This window comes from Panthera leo, chromosome A1 (genome assembly GCF_018350215.1).
Source record: "Panthera leo isolate Ple1 chromosome A1, P.leo_Ple1_pat1.1, whole genome shotgun sequence".
In the NCBI taxonomy this organism is placed as follows: Eukaryota; Metazoa; Chordata; class Mammalia; order Carnivora; family Felidae; genus Panthera; species Panthera leo.
In genome coordinates, this window is record NC_056679.1 from 214402629 (window position 1) to 214427520 (window position 24892).

Consider the following 24892-nt stretch of genomic DNA (forward strand, 5'->3'; position numbering starts at 1 on the left):
AAATAAAGGGGCACCTGGGTGGTTCAGTCGGTTGGGTGTCCAACTTCAGTTCAGGTCATGATCTTGCAGTTCGTGGGTTTGAGCCCCGCATCGGGCTCTGTGCTGACAGCTCAGAACCTGGAGCTGCTTCGGATTCTGTGTCTCCCTCTCTCTCTCTCTGCCCCTCCCCCACGACTGCTCTGTCTCTCTCTGTCTTTCAAAAATAAATAAATGTTAAAAAAAAATTAAAAGAAAAAAGAATGGAAAAATATAACAGTAAGTTTACAGTCGAAAAATCTGAGAGACTCTTAACACAGCCAGGTCAACATCAGCAGTGATAGGTCATGCTGATAGATCATATCTATCCTTGCTATGATGTGATGAGAATAGCACTGTACCTCTGTGGTCTTCCTCCCCCAAACTCCTATCCCCAGACTGATCATGATAAAAATATCAGATGAATCTTAATTGAGAAAAATTCTAAAAAATACCTAACTCCTCCTCCTCAAAACTATCAAGGGCATCAAAAATAAGGGAAGTCTGGAAAATTATCACAGCCAAGAAGAGCCTAAGGAGACATGAAAGCTAATATAATGTGGATAAAACTTGGGCACAGAAAAAGGACCTTAGGTAAAAACAAAGAAATTGGAATAAAATACAAACTTTAGTTAATAAAAATGTATCAATATTTGTTCATTAATTATGATAACAGTACCATACTAGCATAAGATGTTTAAAATGTGTTATGAATTTGTCATATTAACACTTGTTAAATGGAATGCAGGGTGTTGGATGTTGAGCAGTTCAATAACAGATAACAAAGGAAATAGAGAAGTTTATTATTCACAGGTCCTAGATGAAGTACACACTGTGTCTTGAGGGACCACATGGGGAGGTCAAGGCAGAGTGCAGATATAGAGGCTGGATCTGGGGCATATGATTTTATTGGAGCTGTGGGTAGAGTGCTTTGGGGTTCTCAGGCTAAGGCCAGATTGGTCAATTCAAACTAAAAAGCTGGTTATGGTAAGACACAGAGGAATCTTATCTAAGGGCCATAATGGGAAGGTGCTGGACGCAGGGGAGGCTTAATTACAAGAGCTATTGGAGAGATCATATCAGAAACTTAGGTTGCTTGTGACTCTCTGTGGGCTGCTGTCTAGGGTACATGCTTGTATGAGGAAGGTAGTGTCAGTTTAGGTTCATTACAGCCTGCTTGGCAAGACAAAATGGTCACAAAGCCTAAGTACCATGCAGTAATTTAGCTAAACTCTAGGCATAAGGGAAACCGGGACTGGGAACTCTCTGTATTATCTCCACAATTTTTCTGTTACTCTAATACTGTTTTTAAAATTATTTTAAAGTAGTTATCAAGAAGGAAATAAAATTGGCATCTGCAAACTGTAAATCTTCAACTATCTTAAAAATAATTTGAAATGTACAGTTCTTTCAAGAGTGAGAGAATAATAGGCATATTTGAGAACAAAGAGAGTCCCAGAAAGTTTAGTGCATATGGACATTTTAAGTGTTTTTTAAAAAAAACAGTTTACTATTTATTTATCTATTTATTTATATTTTTATTTATTGAGAGGGGGAGAGAGAGAGGGTGCAAATGAGTGAGGGCAGAGAGAGAGAGAGAGAAAGAGAGAGAGAGAGGGAAAGAGAAAGAGAGAGACAGAGAAGCAGGGCTCACCGGATGCAGGGCTCAAGTTCACCTGATGTGGGACTCCAACTCATGAGCCAAGAGATCATGACCTGAGCTGAAATCAGATGCTTAAGTGACAGAGCCACTCAGGTGCCCTAAATATATTTTAATTGAAGATGTTGTCAGTAAAATTTAATTTAAAAAATCCACAATAGACAAGATTTTGATGTAAAGAATCAGTGCTATTTGAAGAAACAAGTAAACTTATACCTGAGACTAAATAATTTTTTAAGATAATGTAAAAGAAATTATCGAAATATAAGATGTTCCAAGGTGCTGTGTTGCAGCTTCTGATGTATTCAAGGGATTTAATTCTATGTGTTAAATATTAAAGGTTACCAGTAATAGAAAAGTAAAAGTGTATGTAACTTCCGAATAAAAAGACATGAACAAACAACAACAGAACACTACTGGGTCAGTCAAATGAAGGGTGAGAGAGAAAGAGAATAGATTTTAAAAAATAATGAAAAGAATATACAAAGTAAAATGGCCAGACTACCTATAAGCACTCATTAATATAAAAGTATTAATGAATGAACTCCACTATTAAAATACAGATATTCTTAGAATATGTTAAAAATATGTTAGAATATGTTAAAAATTCCCAAACCAAAATTCACTTGCTCTACAAGAGCCATGCTTGAAATTAAAATACATAAAAAAGATTGAATGCAAAAAGATAGAATTATGTATTACCAGCAAATATTAATCAAAAGCAAGGAGATGAAGAAATGTTATTATCAGACAAAATAGAATTCAAAGTGAATGACTTATATGGGGCAAAGGGAAATATTTCATAGCAGTACAGCAAGGTGATATGACAGTCATGAACTTTTCTGTGTACATAGTTAGAAAATACATAAAGCAAAGCTTCTGTGTGTATGAGTATATCACATGTGTATGCATAGATGTATAGATATATTTTCAAAAAGGATAATAAACATTTCTTTTCAAACATACATGGAATATTCAGAAACATTCATTATGTATCAGAGCATGTAGAAGACAATTCTGGTTGCTCATCTAACAAATTTAAACTTTCCTCACCCATTCTTTTTTCCTGGCTAATTAAAACAACAAGGACTTTAATTCCAAAAAAGAAAGCATGAGAAACTTAAAGTGGACTTCCATATAGAATGTTCTTTTTGTCATTTTAATACGCCATGGAGAACCGGAATATAAACCAGTAGTTTAAAGAGAGTGTGGGGTTATGGAAGGTGTTTCTTTCAGTTGGAAGATAATATAGATTTTTATGCTAATGGAATAACCAATTAGAGAAATAGAAATTGGTGAGCCAGGCTATACAAGAGAGGTGTTGAAGTGGGGTCTATCAGAAGGCAAGATAGAAAGGTCTCAAGAGTATAAGAGGAAGGAAGCTGAGGCTTTTGATAGAAATGGACTTATATTTTGAACAGTGACTATAGGATGCAGATTGTTTAAGACAAATTTCTGTCACAGGATTGTAATACCAGTTAAAGTAGCCATGCAGCAAAATTGTAATGTTGGCAAGTTGGAAGTTGCTGAATTAGGAAGAAAAATATATATATATATGTGTGTGTGTGTATGTGTATATATATATATATATATATATATATATATATATATATATATATACATATATATATATATATTTAGTATTTTCCTTGAATCAAGGAATTTATGACAAGACTGTATTCTTACCTATTATTTGCTTTATTCACTTGATAAATATTACCAAAGGATGTATTTTTACCACATGACTGTGGGAAAGAGAGAATCTTCCAGCAAGGATTATGAAACATTTTATTAGAGCTGAATACAAAACATCTAGTTGTAGATTAATTGAAAAATAGAGAATTGATAATGAGCTAGGGACTTTAAAAGATTGTTATGCTGAAGACTATTTCTGAAAAAAAAGTAGATAGATCAGATAGTGCTAAGGAGGAGGGAAACATGGATTACAATTTAAAGCTTGTAGGTTGTGGAAATATCCTTTGACTTCGTTTTCCCAGTGGTACTTTCCTCACCTGGACAATGACATTGAATGGGATCACAATTCTTATGTCTTCATGGCTGTTTTTCCTTTTTCTTTCAAATGAATGTGGGGAGGAGATGCCTTTGTGGGAATGAAAGAGAATGAAGAAAATGTCCAGAGAGATGAATTTGATACGCTATCTTTGGCAGTTTTCTTGGAAGATGTTACTCTTTTTTGCTCTTTTTATATTTCCTCTTCATTCATTTTCTTCTCCTGTGTTAGATACTGGTTATAAAGCTTAGACATATATAAAATGCTAGACCTGGATGTTCTTCAAAATGTTAACTGCTGAGTTCAGCAACTTGAGTTGTTGTCACTGAATTACTTCTTTACGGAGAAAAGAAGAGGGCAAAGGAAAACAAGGAGATTGACAGACTGCCCTGAAATACAAATTTGCCTTCTGAAGTCACCAGGAGAGAAACTAATCATTCATTGTAATTAAACAATAGCTGAGTCGCCTCTAGCAGTTTTACCTTGCCTAGTTTTGATTTCTGAAGAACTCACATAAAGGTGGAATGCTTTCCAGAATTAGCTCAACAACCGTACACATGGTTCAAATGAATGAACCATGACTTTGCTGGAGCTTCCTTCTGTCTTTCCCACATTGTCTTACTTTTCTCTGATGTAGAAATTCTCATTTTTCACAAAAATCTATGAGTCTTTTTTCTTTGAAGTAAAGCTTAGGCTCACAATGCCCATCTCTTAACGTTTCATCTGGTAATATCAAACTATCTACAATCTATAGATGACTCTTCTCTTGAAGTCTTTCAGGGATGGACAGCAAGGAAGAAAGTGCAGCTAAAAAGGGGAAATGTTTCAATGCTAGAAGTGAAATTTGAATTGAATGTGAATTGAGGTATAGAACAAATAGCTGTGTGTGGGAAGGTTGACACTACCACGGTTTTAGAGATTCTAAATACGCATCCGGAAGAACTCAGTGAAGACAAACATTGACCCTAAAGAAGAAAGTGATTGTGACAAACAGGGTGAAGATGGCCTAGAGGAAGGTGACACTAGCAAAAATATGTTTCTTCCTTTCTTTTTTAATATTTATTTATTTTGGGGAGAGACACAGAGAGAGGATGAACAGGGGAGGGGCAGAGAGAGAGAGAGGGAGACACAGAATCTGAAGCAGGCTCCAGGCTCTGAACTGTCCCCACAGAGCCTGATGCGGAACTCGAACTCACAAACTGTGGGCTCATGACGTGAACCAAAGTCAGACGCCCAAACGACTGAGCCACCCAAGGGTCCCGCAAAAATATGTTTCTGAGACATTTCACAACATTGGAAGTGCAAAGGATAAAATGTTGAAAGCTGACCCAAACTTAGAATTATGCAAATTCACCAAGGCATGGAGAAGATGCTGATTCCACATGGTAAATTGTAAGTTGAAAACAAAAGGCAAATACTCTTCAAACTCATCTTGATAATTTTTTTAGCAAGACATAAAACACTTTAAGTCTCAATGGTATAAGTTATAGTGCATAAAATAAATATTATTTATATACATTTTCCTGTCCCTGTACATTCATAAATGACACCAAGAGTTTTCAAGGTTTTGAAACAGGTTTTACAGGTCACAGCACAATCGTAATTTTTCCCATTAATTATTTAAGATCGCTTTGCCTGGTTTGGACGTTCATTTTTATGCTCTCACACTACTGTGCAAAGTGAGGGCTGCCTGTATAAGGAAATAAAGCCTCCTATTTCAGGGTCTTTGTGTAATAAAGGTTATTTTATCTGGTGTTTTTGAAGTGTACAGGTGTCAGAAAATGCCAATTGACTTCCCTTCACTTGAAGGAAATCATTCAGGGATATGATGAGCTATGGGTGGTTCCAAACCAAAACTGAAAGTCTAGCGCAATTAAAGTATGACACCCAGGGACCAGATTTCTCAAACCAATTTTTGCCTTAACAGTTCTTCTCAGGGCCCACCACAAAAATCAAGCTTATTTTGTTGATTAAACCTAATTGGGATAAGTAAGTGGGAGCTGGAAGACTTATTTTAGTGATGCATAGCACGAAACCAAAATTTTTTTTCAAATCCCACTTTTAAGTTACTTCTAAAAAATTAAAAGTAACATATTTTTGAACATTAAAGCACGATTTAAAAAAATCTCAGATTGAGTATGTAAACATTATAAATTAACATGAACAAAATAACTTTCGCACTTTTCTCAGTTCTTAAAGTGTCCCTGTATCTAATACAATGCCAGTCTTTTTAATAAAGAATACAATCTCTGGCATATGGAATATAGTCAATACCATTGTGATAAATGTTTATGGTGACATAGGATTGCTAGGCTTATCATGACGATCATTTCATGATGTATATAAATGTCTACTCTCTATGTTGTACACCTGAAACTAATATAATATTGTATGTCAAATATACTTCAATAAAAAAAAATATAATCTGTAATAAGTCTTAGTTTTTTTCATAAAATCAATAATCTTGAAAGTTAAATTTTTTGAATAATGTATTTAAAATTGTAAATAGTCAATTCACTCATATAGGTCAATTACAATATTTTATATTTTATTTTATATATTTTGTAAATATTTTATAATATTTTAATTGAAAAAAATACACTATAGTTAAAGTTCCTGGTAAATTCAGAGAATATGCTGCTAAATGGAGATTATTACAAATATTACCTTTTTAATTTAAACATCTGAAATAAGTTCACATGTACCTTTTTTTCTTTGTTTAGAGGAATTTCTTTGGCAAACAAGGCAAATACATTTTGAAATAGGTTCTTTTATGATTCTTCACTGTCTGTTGTCAAATTCCTATAAGGATCATAGGGCTTTCCCATTTCATTCAATTTTTATATAGATTATAATATTATCCAATTAAAAATAGTGAGAGGGAGAGAAAGAAAAGGAATTTTGACAGCTGTAGGGCCCATTTATATTGGTAGGATATTGTAGCTTTGGGGAACAATTATGGATTATATCGTATCTACCAAAATTAATTCCAAGAGCATCCCTGCTGTAAAGCTTTATAATTTACAAAGAGCACTGCTTTAACAATGTGTTCCATCAAAATTTGTGTTATTATTTCAGCAAAATATAATAATGAAAATACTTTTAACTTTAATGTTGAACTTTTGAACCAAATTTACAGTAGCGTTTATAATAATGTCAAATGTTTTTTCTTTAACTGAAAACAATTGCAAATCTTTATATTATATACAGAAATATCAAAACACTATGTGAATGAACTGATTTCTAGACAAAGACATCTGTGTCTTTGATAAAAATCTGGTATTCTTCAATTCTTTGTGGAATTCTTATACTGATAGAACCAGCCTGTTAATAGTTTTATTTTTTGTCTATGTACAAAACATGTCAAACAAAATAAAAAATTGATTTAGAAGAGTTATTTGATCTAAACAAAAAGTTATGCTTTATAGAGTGATAAGTAAACACACTTTTGAAAATACATATATTCAATTGTTATTTTTCATCCCAGACATCTTAAATAAAATAGTTACTATCTTTTGAAATAACAAATGTATCATTCTTTAGCATATTTGTATCTTCTGGCTTTTATATCCCTGTATCACTACCACTGTAAGAGGAGAGAGTGTCAGTAAACATTTTGTGCATATTACATGTTCAAAAAGATATTTCAGGGGCACCTGGGTGGCTCAGTTGGTTAAGCGTCTGACTTTGGCTCCGGTCATGATCTCCTGGTTTGTTGAGTTCAAGCCCCCGCGTAGGGCTCTGTTTGGATGGTTCAGAGTCTGGAGCCTGCTTCAGATTCTGTGTCTCCCTCTCTCTCTCTGCCCCTCCCCCACTCATGCGCTGTCTCTCTCTCTCTCTCTCTCTCTCTCAAAAATAAATAAGCATTAAAATTTTTAAAAAACCCAAAATGGTATTTCATGAGCAATGAAAATTTTGTACTTAGTTCTTTACTAGCTTGTACTTTCATTTTCTTAGAGTTCATTGCTGCTCAGGCTCATTAGAGCTCACTGAATTTCATTGCAAAATGAAAATGTGGGACTAAAAAGTAGTTTTAGATAGTTTTGGACTCACACCATCTAATAAATGAAAAGTTTGACAAGGGGTTTGAAATGTTCTTTCTGAACTGTGCAGCAGTGCAGTTTGGTCTCAACTTGCAGGCATATATTCCATGCATCACTAATCTACTACCTTTCACTGAACACTGGTAGCCCCAGTGGCTCTAGGCATTACAGATTTCAGGACTTTTCCCACCATCACCTGAGACTGGATGGGGTTACTTGTGTCTAACTGCTCAGACCCTAACTCAACCTCATTTTATCAGCAGCCTGGGTTCTGTCCTGAAGGAAGGTATTAATTATCTTGCGCCTGGAATGGGTCAGGGAAAAAGAGTTGGTTTATCACTTCTTTCAGATAGAGCAACATGTTCTATTTGAAGCAGTTTACCAAAATAATATGTAATTAAAATTGTGGTGGGTTTATAAAAGAGAAGGACAGGGTGTTAGGAGAAAGACTAGCAGGGGGATGATTCAGAATAAAGATCAGAGTACCGGAATCAAGCGTGCTTTAAAAAAAATAACATAAAATGTTCCCAATTTCAGAATTGAAATTTTTTTAAAAAATGAGAGAGACAGAGAAGGATATTTTTAACGTTTATTTATCTTTGAGACAGAGAGAGACAGAGCATGAACGGGGGAGGGTCAGAGAGGGAGACACAGAATCCGAAACAGGCTCCAGGCTCTGAGCTGTCAGCACAGAGCCTGACACGGGGCTCGAACTCACGGAGTGTGAGATCATGACCTGAGCCGAAGTCGGCCGCTCAACCGACTGAGCCACCCAGGCGCCCCAAGAGAAGGATATTTTTATGAAAAATGTTACATTACACAATGAAGGTCTGCTGTGACTCTCTATATTTCAGAGAGAATAATTTCAAAATAATTTTTTTCAATTGTAGGAATTATTTTTTTTTAATTTTTTTTAATGTTTATTTATTTTTGAGACAGAGAGAGACAGAGCATGAACACGGGAGGGTCAGAGAGAGAGGGAGACACAGAATCCGAAGCAGGCTCCAGGCTCTGAGCTGTCAGCACAGAGCCCGACGCGGGGCTCGAACTCACGGACCGTGGGATCATGACCTGAGTCGAAGTCGGATGCTTAACTGACTGAGCCACCCAGGTGCCCCACAATTGTAAGAATTATAATAAAATATTCTGAAATATTGAAAGACTTGAAATGACCTCTCAGGCCTTAAAAATCAAGTTGGCAAAAACATATAGACAGACAATAATAGAAGAATGATAATGAAGGCTTAAATTGGCATAAGCTCTGAACAAGCCATTAAATGTTTTAATAATTTTTAATGATGGTTCAGTGTTCATGATATTAAATGAAAAAAGCAGGACATGAAGCTATACATATGGTGTCAACTTAACTATGTAAATGTTTGTGGATCTGTATCAAATAAAGAAAACAGAATCATATTACTCTGGCAATTTGTTTTGTTTTTTGTTTTGTTTTGTTTTTTTTAGTAGGAAGGATCACAACAGTTAGTTCTTATAATAAAGTACAGACATCAGGAAAAAGATACCAAAGTTCTGTTTACCTGTATGGTAGATGGACTATAAAACTGAACCCAATTCTCACTCCTCTCTTTATTAGCATGCTTTACAATTTGTGTTTGCAACTTTTCTCATTAAGCAATGGTGTCTCCTCACCTTAAAACTAGCCTGGACTTTGACTAATTTTTTTTTTTTAACGTTTATTTATTTTTGAGACAGGGAGAGACAGAGCATGAACAGGGGAGGGTCAGAGAGAGGGAGACACAGAATATGAAGCAGGCTCCAGGCTCTGAGCTGTCAGCACAGAGCCCGACGTGGGGCTCGAACTCACGGAGTGTGAGATCATGACCTGAGCCGAAGTCGGCCGCTCAACCGACTGAGCCACCCAGGCGCCCTGGACTTTGACTAATTTTAAGAAGCAGAAGTGACTGTGCACTATTTATGACCCTGGGGCTCACAAATGCTTCTGTTTTTCTTTTTCTTTTCTTGTTTGTTTGTTTTTTGACTTTGGCTTTGCCATGAGAACATGCTTGGGCTGGCACATTGGTGGGATGTGAGAGGTACATGGAGAAGAGTAGCCAAAAATCAACCAACTGCACAGATCTGAGAAGCCCCAGTGAAGATCAGCAGAACCTTCAACCCAACTCATAGCTCACTGCAGACTTATTAGTCAAGACCAGAAGGACCACACAACCTATCTATAGCTTTGTGAGCAAATGATAAATCTTTATTGTTTTAAGACATTAGGTTTAGGGGTAGTTTATTATAAAATCGAATGTGACAGCAGATAGCTGAGATAGAAATTGATACTTGACAGAGGGTGCTATCATAACAGAAACTTGAAATAGGTGGCATTAACTTTGAGACAGGATGCAGGTGGGGGTTGGAAAATGGTAAGTAAACTGTTAACAAGGACTGGGGACATGGTAAGGAATTGTAACTGGAGTCTGGAAAAATGATGATCCAGGTAATGTCATCACAAAATAATTGACAAAACTGTTGCCTGCAGTAACTTGGAAGATGGAAAATATATCTAATGAACTTTTGGATTTGCCTAAGGATATCTCCAGGCAGAATGTTGATAGTGTCAGCTAGATTTTCTTAATTGTGTGTGGTACAGCAAGAAAGTGATGAACTAAGAAAAACCTGACTAGCTCCTAAGTAGAATTTAGAAGGGAATACAAGAGATAGACTTATGGGCTACAGAATAAAACAGTTTCTCATCTCTGGTCCTCCAGCCAGGAAAAGATTATCAAAGTAAAATATAGCCTCTGGGCTTAGATCAAATCATCAATATGGCTTAAGACACTTTGTTAAGACCTCTGAAGGAATTAAGGAAGTGCTTAGCTGGTCCACTCAGGTAGACAAAAGGGCTGGTAGGGAGCGTCTCCCACAATTATCTGATATTCCCCCAATGAGTGTGATTAAAAAGAATTTGTTGAGTGCAATAGACACAAATCACATTATTTGAAAGCCCATAAGAATGTTCTCAGGAGTTGTGTAGGCAAAAGTGGCTTCTTCATCCTGGCTTCAAAGATACAGGGATTGTTCACAATGCAAAAAAAACTTCTGAGTCCCCATCCTCCTAAGAAGAGAAGGCCCATGGGGGGCAGAGGATATAAGTCTCCCTGATTTATTCAGAATGGATGACGTGAGAGATGGAATAAGAAGGAGGTCCCAGTGGCTGTGAAGAATGGACGAGGAAGCCTCTCCTAGGGGCAGAATGGAGGCCAAATCTGGGAACATTCTTTTCTCTCGTATCAGGGCACCTGGCAACATTTACCCAGTTAGATTTCAGGGAGTTCTGTATGCCTCCCATTCTTGCCTTTTGAATGACCGTGCAGTTTAATGCAATTTTTCTGTCCTTGTCACTATTGTATTTTTCCTGTTCTTCTCACTACTATAGGCTGGATGGAAATGGTTAAAAATAAATAACTTGTCTTTCTGGTTCAGAAGTCTCTAATCAAAATGTGCCACGTCTGGAGAGCCTTATGTAGACTTGATATAGACCATAAGATGCTGGACTTTGAGGACAATACGGTAATTGGAAGAAACTTGGGGGCACTGTGGGAGGGGGAGGGGCAAGTGTGGTTTGCATGTGAGAAGCATATGGAATTGAGGCCAAAGGATGGAAGACCAGTAGCTGTTAGTAACCATGGCCCCAATCCTTCACCCCTCCCTGAAACCACACTCTTTCAATATGACTTTGAGATCCTCTCATCAAGAGGTGGAGTTGATTTCACTGTTGCTTGAATGTTGGTAGGCTTTCTAATTTTGTTTTGCAAGTAAAATACAGCATAAATAATTGTGAGTCAGTTCTTAGCCTAGCCTTAAAGAGGGCTTGCCCACTTCTACTTCCTTTTTCTTTTACCTCTGTCTCATCATATGAACATCCTGGGCTAATTTGCTGGAAGAATGTGACAAATATATAAAGAGCTAAACCGGCCAAGACCTAGCAGCCACCAAACATTTGATCAGCCAACATTTGAAGAATGACCTACTCCAATACAGCTAATAGTAGGTCTGTATGTGAGCCTAGGAGAAGTCAGCACTGCCCAGCTGATCCACACAGATCTGTGATTAGTAATGTATACTTCTTGTTTTAAGGTTCTGAGTTGTGGGGTGGTATGATACACAACATTAACATAACAATAGGTAACTGATACAACCTGCTGTAGTAATTCTGAGTTCCCTTGAACCTAGTATTGCAGATTTCAAGTTAATGATCACTAATGGAGTGACTGGAAATTAGATAAATTACTTTTCTGAAGGAGAAAGAATTACTCTCCTCTGATTAGAAAAAGACAATCAATGGGATCCCTATTGTTGTGGTATAGATGCAGGTGACACTGAATTTTCTTCCTGTTCTGAATTCTGTCATGTCAGTTGGAAGTGAGAAGAATATAAGAGAGGTAGACACCTCTGGGGAATTACTTCGGTAGCCAAGCAAGGAAGACACTGAGGTAGCAGGCAGCTGCCACTGTGATGGAGGCTACAGGGACTTAACCAGATTCTGAAAATCTGTTTACAAGATCAGGGACTGTTGACAGTTGAGAGCAGTGTCTTCACTCTTTGTCTCATAATAGAAAAACAAAAAATAGAAGAATTAAAAGTTATAATAATAAGGCAACTTTTCCCAAAGAGGAATATTCATTGATTTTATTTGAAAGCAGGGTTCTATGTTCAGGAAGGTTTGGAAAACACTGGGTCAAACAAAGTGAAACACATTTTTTTTAACTGCAGGACTTCCCAGACTCTTTACTATACCATTTGTATTGTGAATTCCCCAAAGGAACATAGGGCATGCAATATTCTCCAAGTTTATTTGACCACAGGACTCCTTTTTTCACAGGGTATTTTGTAGGATTATATTTTCACCAAGTACACTTTGGGGAATGCTGAGTTCATGGTTTGTAGAGTGTGTAATTTTTACTTCCTTTTTTAAAGTTTTAAAATCTGTTCTATGAAGCTAACCTTTTCACCAGTGTTTTAATGTTCATACTTACTTGATGAAAAAAAAAAAAAAAAAAAAAAAAACAAACCTCCAGAAGCACAACCTAGTGAAAAATCATGGCATTATATTCATAATTTCTTTTTGGTTCTAAGGTTCTATATTATGATGTCACATCTTTTAACACTTGCTTTAATTATAGGTCAAAATAATGATAATAATTTATAAACATTCACATGTTGAGAAACTTACCATATGTCAGGTACTGCGTGAATTGCTTTACATATGTCATCACAAGTACTCTCAAGAAAAACTCTGAGTTCAGTACACTTATACTGTGTTTAAAAATGATGAAATTGAAGCTTAGAGAAGTATGGCCAGGCCGCAAATCATCTTGTTTAAAAGAGACAAACTAAGATTCATAGAGTTCTACCTTATGCCACATCTGCTCACTTGATGACTGGGCACCATTAACCAGTAGGCATACCGCTGGGTTTTAGAGGAACACAGATGTACTGAGAAGACCACACTTGTTAGAGGACAATCAAAATGCATCCAGGTTAAGGAGGTAAGTGGGTTAGTGAAGCTGATGAAAAAGAGCATATCTGAAGACTATTTTGAGACTCAGCAGAGTTTAGTGTTGATTAAACATAGACCCTGAGGTTACAGACCTAGTGTTAAATGTGGAAATATAGCAAATGCTTTGACTCTACTGGAATGTGTTATTTTCCCAAACTCAAAGTTTATATAATTTCTTTTTTGGTGATTTTTTTAAATTAGAATACAAAGTTTTGAGTAAATTATCAGTCAGTTATTACTATGAGTAAACTTTGGACACAGAAGCAAACATTTGAAAAGAAAGAAAACAGTTGTTGTACTTAAAATATTTTGGCAGATGTGAGTACTAGTTGAGGTATAACCAGTAATTTTTTAACAGCTTTGTAAACATAATTGTGACATGCAATAAACCTCACATATTTATAGTGCACCATCTGATAAATTTTGCTATGTTTACATCCACAAAACTATCATCATAATAAAGATAATCAGTATGTATTGCCTCAAAAACTTGCTTATGTTCTTTTGCAATTTCTCTCTGCCTCCTCTCCCCATTTCCTAAGTACTGGGGCAACCACTGATCAGCTACCACTATAGATTAGTTTAGTTTGCATATTATAGAAACTTACATAACTAGAAACATAATACACCATCATTATGTACTTTGTCTTTTTTCATTCAGCATAATTATTTTGAAATTCATACATACTGTTCTATGTGTTAATAGTCCACTACTTTTTTTAAAATTATTTTTTAATGCTTATTTATTTTTGAGAGAGAGAGAGGGGAACACAGGGCAAGCAGGGGAGGGGCAGAGAGAAAGGGAGACACAGAATCGGAAGCAGGCTCAAGGCTCTGAGCTGTCAGCACAGAGCCTGATGTGGCGCTTGAACCCACAAACTGTGAGATCATGACCCGAGCTGAAGTCTGGAGCTTAACTGACTGAGCCACCCCCAGGTGCCCCAATAGTCCACTACTTTTTTAAAAAAAAATGTTTATTCATTTTGAGAGAGAAGGAGAGGGACAGAGAGAGGAAGAGAGAGGATCCCAAGCAAGCTCCCCACTTTTATCGCTGAGCCTGACGCAGGGCTTGATCTCACTAACTGTGAGATCATGACCTGAGCCGAATCCAAGAGTTAGCCGCTTAACTCACTGAGCCACCCAGGTGTCCCTTGTCCGTTGCTTTTTATTGCTAAGTAGTATTCCATTATAAACTCATCATAGTGTGTTCATTCACCTATCAATGGATGTTAATGTGTTGTTTCCAGTCCTTGGCTATTACAAACAGAATTGTGACAAAGATTCATGTACAAGTCCCTTATGGACATATGCTTTCTTTCATCTTGCTTAAACTTTGCAGTGCAGTGTGAGGATAATATGATAGATGCACGTTTAACTTTTTAAGACACTGTGCAAGGTTCCCAAAGTGGTTTCATCCTTTTACATTCCCATGAGCAATATATGAGAGTTCTTCCATATCCTGCCAATGCTTGGTATGGTCTAGCTTTTTAATTTTCACAGTCTAGTAAGTCTCTAGTATTATTTCATTGTGGTTTTAATTTGCATTTTGACTAATGATGTTGGGCATCTTTCACATGCTTATTTGCCATCCATGTATCTTTTTTGATGACGTATCTGTTCAAATATTTGTCCATTGTTTTGTCGGATTGTTTGTTTTCTTATGTTTTGAGAATTCTTTATATATTCAGAATATCTGGTTTGCTTGGTCATTTTTCTTACAATGAAATAAGGATTTTGTTTAATTTTAAATATTGATTCATTTACATGGTCTTTCTAGTCAGAGAGTTCAGGCAGGAATCTGACTTGCTTCATTTTTCCTTTCTATTTATTGAAGTGTTCCTCAGGTCCTCACCGTCTGGGCATCCAGGCGTGTTTCCAGTATGGGACCCTGGCACCTCTAATACTTTAGGGTGTTCTTTTTTTCTCTTTCTGTAGCCTCAAGGAGTTTCCTTACATGCCAAACAGTATTCAGTTGAATAATCAAGGGAAGGAGGGAGTGTCTTCTGCCGATCTCTGGAATCCTTTCTTTGTGCAATTCTCTCATCTCTGGCACTCTGTCCAGCAATTTTTAGCTCCTGTTATGTCCCCAGACCCTCAGTTCCATCTCTTTAACTTGGAGAGTTAAGAGAGTTAAGCCTTTAGGGCTTCACTTAAATTCCTTTTTCCGAAACATGGTCTAAAAAGTTTCTCAAGGTAGTAAGTGGTGCTAATGTAGGGTCACCTCATTTATGTTCTGCTGATCAGGGATCATTGCCCTTTATTGGGTGATGCCCAGTGTTCTGAAATTGTTTTCACATATTTTGTTATATTTATTTGTGCTAGGTCAGAGGGCAAAACAGGCCCCTATTACTCCATTTTGACTTGAAGAAGATGCCTTATTAACAGTTTCATTTTTATTTATGACCATGATACTTATTTTTAAGCCTACTGATTTCTCTATTTTCATGTATTATTTTCCCTTCATTGGGGTAGGCTTTGTGTTTGCCTTTGTTTTATTCCCTTGGATTGTTTTTCATTCATCATGTGGTCTCTTAGCTATTTTTAGAAAATATATTTCCATATTTATTCTGTAACTGATGCCGTGCTAAAAGCTGTACTTATAGACATATGAATGACTTCTCTGCTTCTCTTATGGTTTAGGTTAGAAGGAGAGGCAAAAATACATAATTAAAAATTACAAAGTATCAAGTACTTGCTTTGATTCCTTTGTGATTCTTAATGATTGGTTTTTATTTAATGTATTCAAGGGCAGGGACTGCCTTATTCAGTGTTAAAATTCTAGTGCCCAGCCCAGCATCTGGAACCCATTAGATGATCAAGACAAATATATAATTACAAACCAAGGGGATAAGTGCTTGTATCAATTTCTTTTCGATTCTTAACAATTGGTGTTTATTCTGTGTTTGTGTGCAGAGACCTTAATTTACTGTTGAATCAATGAATTAGATAGATATTCATTGTATTATCTAGTGGAGTTAAGGACACCAGTCTGGGAATTTAGAAAAAAACATGGAGGAAGTCTTTTGAAATGAGACCTGAGAGATGAGTATAACTTCTCCATAAGGAGAAAGGTAGAAAGGGTTTTCAACAAAGCCTTAGAAGATGGAAAGAGGATTATTCATTGAGGAACATTGAGCAGCTCAGAGTGAACAGAATAGAGGTGTTTTATATCATATGTGTGTGTGTGTGTGTATGTGAATAGAGGTGTTATATATATACATATATGTTTGTGTGTGTGTGTATGTGAATAGAGGTGTTATATACACACACACACACACACATACACACACACATATGTGTGTGTATGTGTGTGTGTGTATGTTATGTATATACTACGTGTTTGTGTGTGGTGTGGTATGTGTATGTGCATGTGCATGAATGCACAAAGGGACTTTGCAGCATGGAAGAAGGGGGATAGAAGGAGTAGGGAATAAGATTGGAAAGAAAATAGGTACTGTATTGTTAAGGGTCTTGATATCATGATAACTTTGACCTGTAATATGTAAGGAAGAGAGAATCAACTTGAATCCTAAATTAGGATGTACTGTTTCTATATAATGGGCAGTAGAACAGTGAGTGTGTTGATAATCAGAAGACATGAGGCAAGAAGATTAAGTAGGAGTCTATTGTATAGGAAATATATATATCAATAGAACTTGTAACCAAAATCTACCTAGGATAATATGTTGAATATTCCAGATTAGCATTAAGCAGGGCATTAATTATAGGGTTGGAGGAAACTTTAATAGGTCAGGCAATTGGAAAACTCATCCAGAGAGGAAAGAGTATAATTTATATAATCTGAGCAGCGGAATGACTTGACCTTGTAAATATGTTTTTCTTTACATTTAAGATTTTTTAAAGTATGTATTTCAAAACTGTGCGATACCTGGCTACTATAGATCTATTCAAGATTATCTGGTAGAACTCTTTCATTTTATCTCTTCCCCACACTGACAAATGGTAGACCTCAGTAGTATCCTCTTATCCTGTTACATATGAAAATGTATGCATATATGAACACATTCATGTATATAGAAACATATTAAGCTGATATTCTCTGCTCTCTTCATCTTTGGCAATATAATATGGCAATTTTTATTTATTTTTATGTTACAAATTATCAGAGAAGAGCATCTGCTTAAAACTTATGGACTATTATTTGATGGATATCATATTTCTGAAGATAGTTTGACTCTTTACTTTGACTTTCTAAAGATTCTCATAAATGTTTTCAATTCACAGTTACTTACAATTTTCATATTGAGATACATACACTTTATATACATAAAAACTATTACTATTCAAATATTTAGCTGGTCATTTGAAATTGTAGTGCATCTTTTCTAGACTATCACTCAAGTAGTTCAATTTCTAATAATTTGAAATTAGAGAACAACTTCATACAAAATTATTCTTCTAAATGTTATGGTAATAATATTAATTTATGCTACACTTTAAAAGTTACAGATGTTTCCTTAACGTTGGTAAGATTTTTAGTTACTTAACAATCATAACTTTTCATAAATAATTATGATGAATGAAATAATCCCCAAACCCTCTGTAACCTAGTGTTATTTATACATACTCAAACAATTTATCATATGATTTTATTCTTGCATTTTGAAAAGCCCTGAATTTTTGTAGCAGGTTGACTTTATCAGTTTTTTATAATAAAATGAGGCTTTTGTTGAACTTTTAATATTGATTCATGTGCATGGTCTTTCTACTCAGAGAGAGAAAGCAAGCCCTAGAGATCCAGCTTGCTTCCTTTGTTCTTGCTATTTACCAAAATATTCCTCAGGCCCTCACCATATGGGTTTGGGGCATGTTGATGATCTGTAGGAGTTACCTCAGAGATTAAAGATTACAGTGGAAATCCTGAAGAGTTCCAGCTTCAGACCAAGCCTTTAGCTTTTGTCTTAGAATGGTCAAGCCAGGGGCGCCTGGGTGGCTCAGTCGCTTAAACACCCAACTTCAGGTCATGATCTCACAGTCTGTGGGTTCAAGCCCCGTGTTGGGCTCTGTGCTGACAGCTCAGAGCCTGGAGCCTGCTTCAGATTCTGTGTCTCCCTCTCTCTCTGCCCCTCCCCTGCTCATGCTCTGTCTCTCTCTGTCTCAAAAATAAATAAAAACATTAAAAAAATTACAAAAAAAGAATGGCCAAGCCAAATATTATTACCGAGAATCAAAATTTTGTTTAAAGTATAAGGTGAAAACCTAAAACTAATGCTATTTTGTCCAAGGTAATCATCTTTAGATAGCCTTAAAATTTGTCTCCGACTTATTTAGTAAATAAAAATGTATTTCTCTTTTATATATGTCAGACACTTTGATAGCTGCTAGGAACAAAAAATATATAAATTATTTATAGGAATTCAAGAATAAAAATATCAGATATTTCACTCCAAAATAAGAGATATTTTCTTTTAAAACATTATAATTTTTTTTAACGATTTATTTATTTTTGAGAGACCGAGAGAGACAGAATGTGAGCAAGGGAGGGGTAGAGAGAGACAGAGACAGAGTCCGAAACAGGCTTCAGTCTCTGAGCTGTCAGCACTTAGCACAACACAGGGCTCAAACCCATGAACTGTGAGATCATGACCTGATCCACCACCAAAGTCAGACACATAACTGACTGAGCCACCCAGATGCCCCAGGGCATTTTAATTATAAAGAATATACATTCTATATATAAATAAGGAAAATTTGATAATTCCAAGCAAAACAACAATATTAAGAAATAGCTCTTTTTCATGGTTAAAAATTTTTTTTTTAATGTTTATTTTATTTTTGAGAGAGAGAGCAGTGGAGAGCAGCGAGAAGGGACACAGGATCTGAAGCAGGTTCTGTGCAGACAACAGAGAGCCTGGTGTGGGTCTTGAAGTCATGAACTATGAAATCATGGCCCCAGTCAAAGTTGGATGCTTAATGGACTAAGCTACCTAGGCACCCCCAAGAAATAGATCTTTAAACACAATTGGTTTCCTAAATTCACATAATCTTTTTCTTTGTTCATAAATTTTATGTATTTTTCAGCAGAAAACCTGAAAGAGTAGCTTATTGCTTTCCCTGTCTTACTAAGCCACTGCCTCTGTGCTTGCTGTTTTTGCCTTGATGTTTTTCTTTCTTGTTACACTTGATCTCTCCAATTTATTGCAGCTGTGGTGGTGGTGGTGGTGGTGGTGGTGGGGTGTGTGTGTGTGTGTGTGTGTGTGTGTGTGTGTGTGTGTTTGTGTGTTTATGAGGTGGTGATGGGGGTATTAATAACAATTCTCAGGTTATTTTCATTTCCAATTCAATTCTCAGTACTGCTTGTTGGGTATAGGACCAGAGTTAGTATATAAGCTTCACCATGCAATAACTTTCTGTTTCTTTCCTTGGCTAGTAGTTTCTAAGGTTTATGGCATGAGCTTGAATGGTTGTGTGGTTGTTAATGTTGAATTATGGGTTCTTTTCCCTCCACTGCCTCTGTTCTTATTCACTTGATAACAGTTGAAGAAGGGAAACTATTTGCTTCAGCTTTACTTTTCCATCTTTACCTAAAAATCTGGCCTTGCTTAAGAAATAACTATTACAGGGGCGCCTGGGTGGCTCAGTCGGTTAAGCGTCTCTGACTTCAGCTCAGGTCACGATCTCGCGGTCCATGAGTTCGAGCTCTGTGTCGGGCTCTGGGCTGATGGCTCAGAGCCTGGAGCCTGCTTCCGATTCTGTGTCTCCCTCTCTCTCTGCCCCACCCCTGTTCATGCTCTGTCTCTCTCTGTCTCAAAAATAAATAAACGTTAAAAAAAAGAAAGAACCATTACATTTTTGAACAACTTAAAGCTTAAGTTGAATGTAATGAAACATTTAAAAAAAACAGACTTTTTCTTTTGTTTTTTCTACATAATGAGTCCTTTAAGAAAGCATGTGTTCCAAGAGAGGGCGAAAGTGAAAAAAGCTAAATTTCTTTTCACCATATTGTGACGTGAAAGTACAAATATCACACACTTAATCAATCTATCAAGCCGAATCAGACTACCAACACTGAATTAGATTATATAATAACCTATATATAAGACATGGCATTTTTCAAAATGAATTTTCCTTTTACTTAAATTTTTATACAAGTGATGTGTAATTCAATTAAAAAATTGTCAGTGGGCAGGGGTGCCTGGGTGGCTCAGTAAGTTAAGAGTCCGACTTGGGCTCAGGTCATGATCTTGCGGTTTGTGAGTTTGAGCCCTGTGTCGGCCTCTGTGCTAACAGCTCAGAGCCTGGAGCCTGCTTCAGATTTCGTGTCTCCTCCTCTCTCTGCCCCTCCCATGCTCATGCTCTGTCTCTTTCTGTCTCTCAATAATAAGTAAACGTTTAAAAAAAAAAAAATGTCAGTGGGCAGCCCAGAGCCTGCTTGGGATTCTCGTCTCCCTCTCTATCTCTGCCCATCCCCTGCTCTCATTCTCTCTCTCCTTGTCTCTCTCAAAAATAAATAAATAAACATTTTTTGAAAAGTTGTCAGTGGGGAGAATCTTTACCAAGTCAATGAAATGGATGAGAATGAATTCTAGGGGTTGTTCCTTTGTTTTCCCTGCTTTCCCTGCTTTCCCTTTTCAAAGGTTTTCTCTGCTTTTAAAGCTGATGGACATTGGCTTAGAATTCCCTGTTGTTTTGGGTGGCCATTCATTCAATGCTGCCATCAAGACTAAATTAACTCAGCCAGAGATCTAAAAAGGAAATGATAATAACAAGGAAGAGAAGTGGAAATGAATGTCTGCAGGACTTATATTTCAAATGCCTATGAAATACACATATTTTAAAGTGTTCTGAAAATGCATTTTAGATAGACTTGTTCATGAATGAGTTTCTGGTTATATTTTATATTTAAAATAATTTCTGGGTATTATGCCATTAAAAATAGTTTTTGTGGTTGGCATAAGAAGATATTTCAGTTATGCTTCTTGCTTTATTTTTCTCTAAATTGTTGGAAGTGAATCTCCAGAACTCAATACTTTGAAGAAGAAATAAATTCCTTTCTTTTCATCAACACTTTTATCATTATATATACTTTTTTTTTTTTCCAGGAAAACATTTGTTTCCTAGGCATAGGATTGGATTTATCCTTTCAATTATGTAACTATTGGGCAAATATTAATGAGTATTACGTGCACAGCATTGTGTTGGACATTTTAGAAGGAATTTTTAATCTAGTTGAGCAAACCAGATTACATTTATAACGAGATGTTGTTACATTGTCGGTGTAAATTTCAGAGAAGGAGGCTATCACTATCGTATGGAGCAGTCTAAGGAATGAAATGTATTTGGAATAGCCAAATGGAAATGACCATTTGATAAAAAACGGGATGGTGGTGGGAAAGCAAAGGTACTGACATATACAAAAAAGCCAGACATGTTGAGGGGCTGGATGAGATTTGACTAAAAAAAATGAACCTTTCAGGTGAATGACAAGAAATACTATTCTATGTGTGGTCGATTGTGCTTATAGTTAATTTCAGGCTGCAGAGTTTCAGCTTGAGGCAAGAAGAAGTAGACGATAACTAAAGAGTGAAATTAAATTATGAAAGGCTAGAATACTTTTCAAATAATTTGGGTGGAGTTTAGATTTAAGAAGGTCAGCCAGGATTATTGTTTAAATATGTCATCCTGACCAAAGAAAGGCTTTCATTGGGGTGGTGGTGGAGAGAATTAAAAAGTTTAGACTTTGATGGACCTGAGATGAATCATTACTCTCATTAGGGTATTTCTAAGCATGGAGATATAAATAATGGTGAAAAACAGGAAGGAAGAGCAGACTTTTCCTCAACATTTGAAAAACAAATATCTTTGAGAGGAAAGAGAGTCTTAGGAGTTATGAGTATTTAGGAATAGCCTAATTATTATTATGGGATATTTGCTATGATTATGTAATAATTACTCTGCTAAATATTTTATATTCATTATTTAAATTAAAGACCATGAGTGGTTTAATAGTGTTTTGCTATCAATCAAACATGGATATTTTCTCTCAGTTTTAAAAAGATATTACCTACTGTTCATTTTTTGTTTAAGTATTTAGTAAATTGTCTCAACAACACATATTATATAATTCATTTGTTATCTTTGACTTAAAATATTCTTCCTAACATATACTAATTAATGTTTTAAGCCAAAGTTAGTTTATGAGCTTTTCATCTTGTTCCTATGATTAATCTTTCTGTCCTATTTGTATATTCATTTATTATTTAAGGTTTATTAAAACTTATTATGATTTTTATTTTTATTTATTTATTTTTTTAGTGTTTATTTTTGTGAGAGAAAGACAGAGCATGAAGGGGGCGGGGGGAAGAGCAGAGAGAGAGGGAGACACAGAATCTAAAGCAGGCTCCAGGCTCTGAGCTGTCAGCAGAGAGCCTGATGCAGGGCTGGAACTCATGAACCATGAGATCATGACCTGAACGGAAGTTGGGTGCTTAACCGACTGAGCTACCCAGGAGCCCCTTTTTAAAATTTATTTATTTATTTTAGTTTTTAATTTTTTAGATGATTTCTAAATCATAGTAGAAATATTATTTAAAACATTTCATAATCATAAATAGAAAACCTATTGACTTATTGATGTGTTCTACCTTCTTTAGTGAGCTCACAAAACTTTCAGTAATTATGACCATTTCTAGTTGATTTTCTTGTTTTCAAATCAGCAAATCTGTTTTTTACAAATAATGATACAGTAATCTCTTCCTTTGAAAAATGTAAACTTTATTTATTTTTGTCTCACTAGCTTGGCTATGACTTCTAAAACTATACTGAATATATTAATAGGCATTCTTTTATTAGAAGTATATGTACATTAGGAGTTAAGCATACTCTTAGTTATTGATTTGAGATATGTATGGTAAGTAGTATATATACATTTAATAATAATTTCTGAGACGTTGGACGTTTTTTTATTTAAAAAGGATATTTACTTTTATTATACGACTTTCTGACAGTTAACAAGATGATTATGTTTTTCTTTTTTTACCTGCTGAGATAGTTAATAATAGTAAGTGTATTGCATTTCAGACAACCTTCAAATAAAGTCAAGTTAGTCATGGTGTGTATTAATTTAATGTATTACTTGGATGGGCTGTCTAGGGCTGAGATTTCCTGTCATTGAGTTCTCTTTTTAGATGATAACGTCAAAAGTCACACTACTGAAGTGAATCTCAAAGCTTACATTCCTATAAGGTCTAGCACTCTTGAAATACAGTTTTTTGAAGATTTTCAAAGAAGTAATTGATAAAAGTTTTTTTGTTTCTAGCAGCATTTTTGGAGCAAATTCATTGGTCAAAAGTTGCTTAATGTCTTTCAGATTTTTGTTTTCTTATTGAGTTACTTTTGGTTATTTATATTTTCCAGAGAAACATCCATTTCATGTTATTTTTTCCAATATTAGTATGGTATTCTCTTCTTTCTGTCTGTATACAGAAGGTTTAGTTTAATTTCTCTGTGTGTTTATATTGTCTTTCTTTATTAGATTTTCCAAAGGGTACTCTGTTTTATTGGTGCCTTCAATAATTGCATTTTTAATTGTTTTCTAATTCATTAATTCTACTTTTAATTCATGCTATTCTTGGAATTATTTTGTTGTTCTTATTTTAAATACTGTATTTGAGTTAAAAGTTTAGTTCAATTATTAATTTCTTTCTGGTCTAATAACAACAATGTTGATAGATATAACTATTAATTTAAATATGGTTTGTTTGCATTCCATAAGTTTTAATGTACAGTATAGTTCTTATTAGAGTCTATAATTGCAACTTTGGTTTCCTCGTTAAAATTTACATAGTACATTTGAATTATCAAATGATTTGATTTTTACATTGGGTAATTTTTTATTTAATTCGATACTATTTAATTGTGAACAGAGGATATAGTTTATGTAGTTAGAAGTTTTCATTTTGAAAAAAAAAAATTCATTCATGTGGATATTCACTAACAAACAAATAGCTGGGAAAAGTAACCAAAGGTTGCCAAACTTTATTGAATATCAGAATTATGGGAGAGTTTATTAAAACACAATTTGCTGTCTCCACTCTTAGGGTGGCCACCAACCATGGGCAGCTGGGGCAGGCAGGCACACACAATGGCAGGTAGGAGGAAGTTAGCTTCACACAGATCAGACAGCCTGTGGCAAGGTCTCACCATTAACTGTGCCTCAGGCAAATGTTGGTCCATGGGGAGGGGTCTGGCAGGGAGAGAGCAGTGTGTGCTGTTGTAGGATAGGAGGAAGAGAGAGGCCACTTCCCCAGAAGTAAGGGACCAACCAGCCTACATGCCCAAAGGAACCATAAGGTTTGCTTTATCAGAAAAAACAAAGCAGTACAAGATAATTTACTTAAACATGCATACTGCCTTCAGCACCAACTTAACCATTTTCACAAAAGCCCAAAGGGAGGGGCAGTCGCCAAGATAGAAAAGCTGTTTTCTGAATCCTATTTAGTAAATCATTCCTTCAAACATAATAATAAAGGAAACCTACATCAATGAAAAGAAGGTAAATGTTGTTATCAAAGGATGTGCATGCCATGTGTTTTATGTCTGTGGATTAAATTCTTCCCAGCATACTACCATTTGTGTTGATATTATCCCTTAGAAATCTTTTACTTCTGAAAATGTAC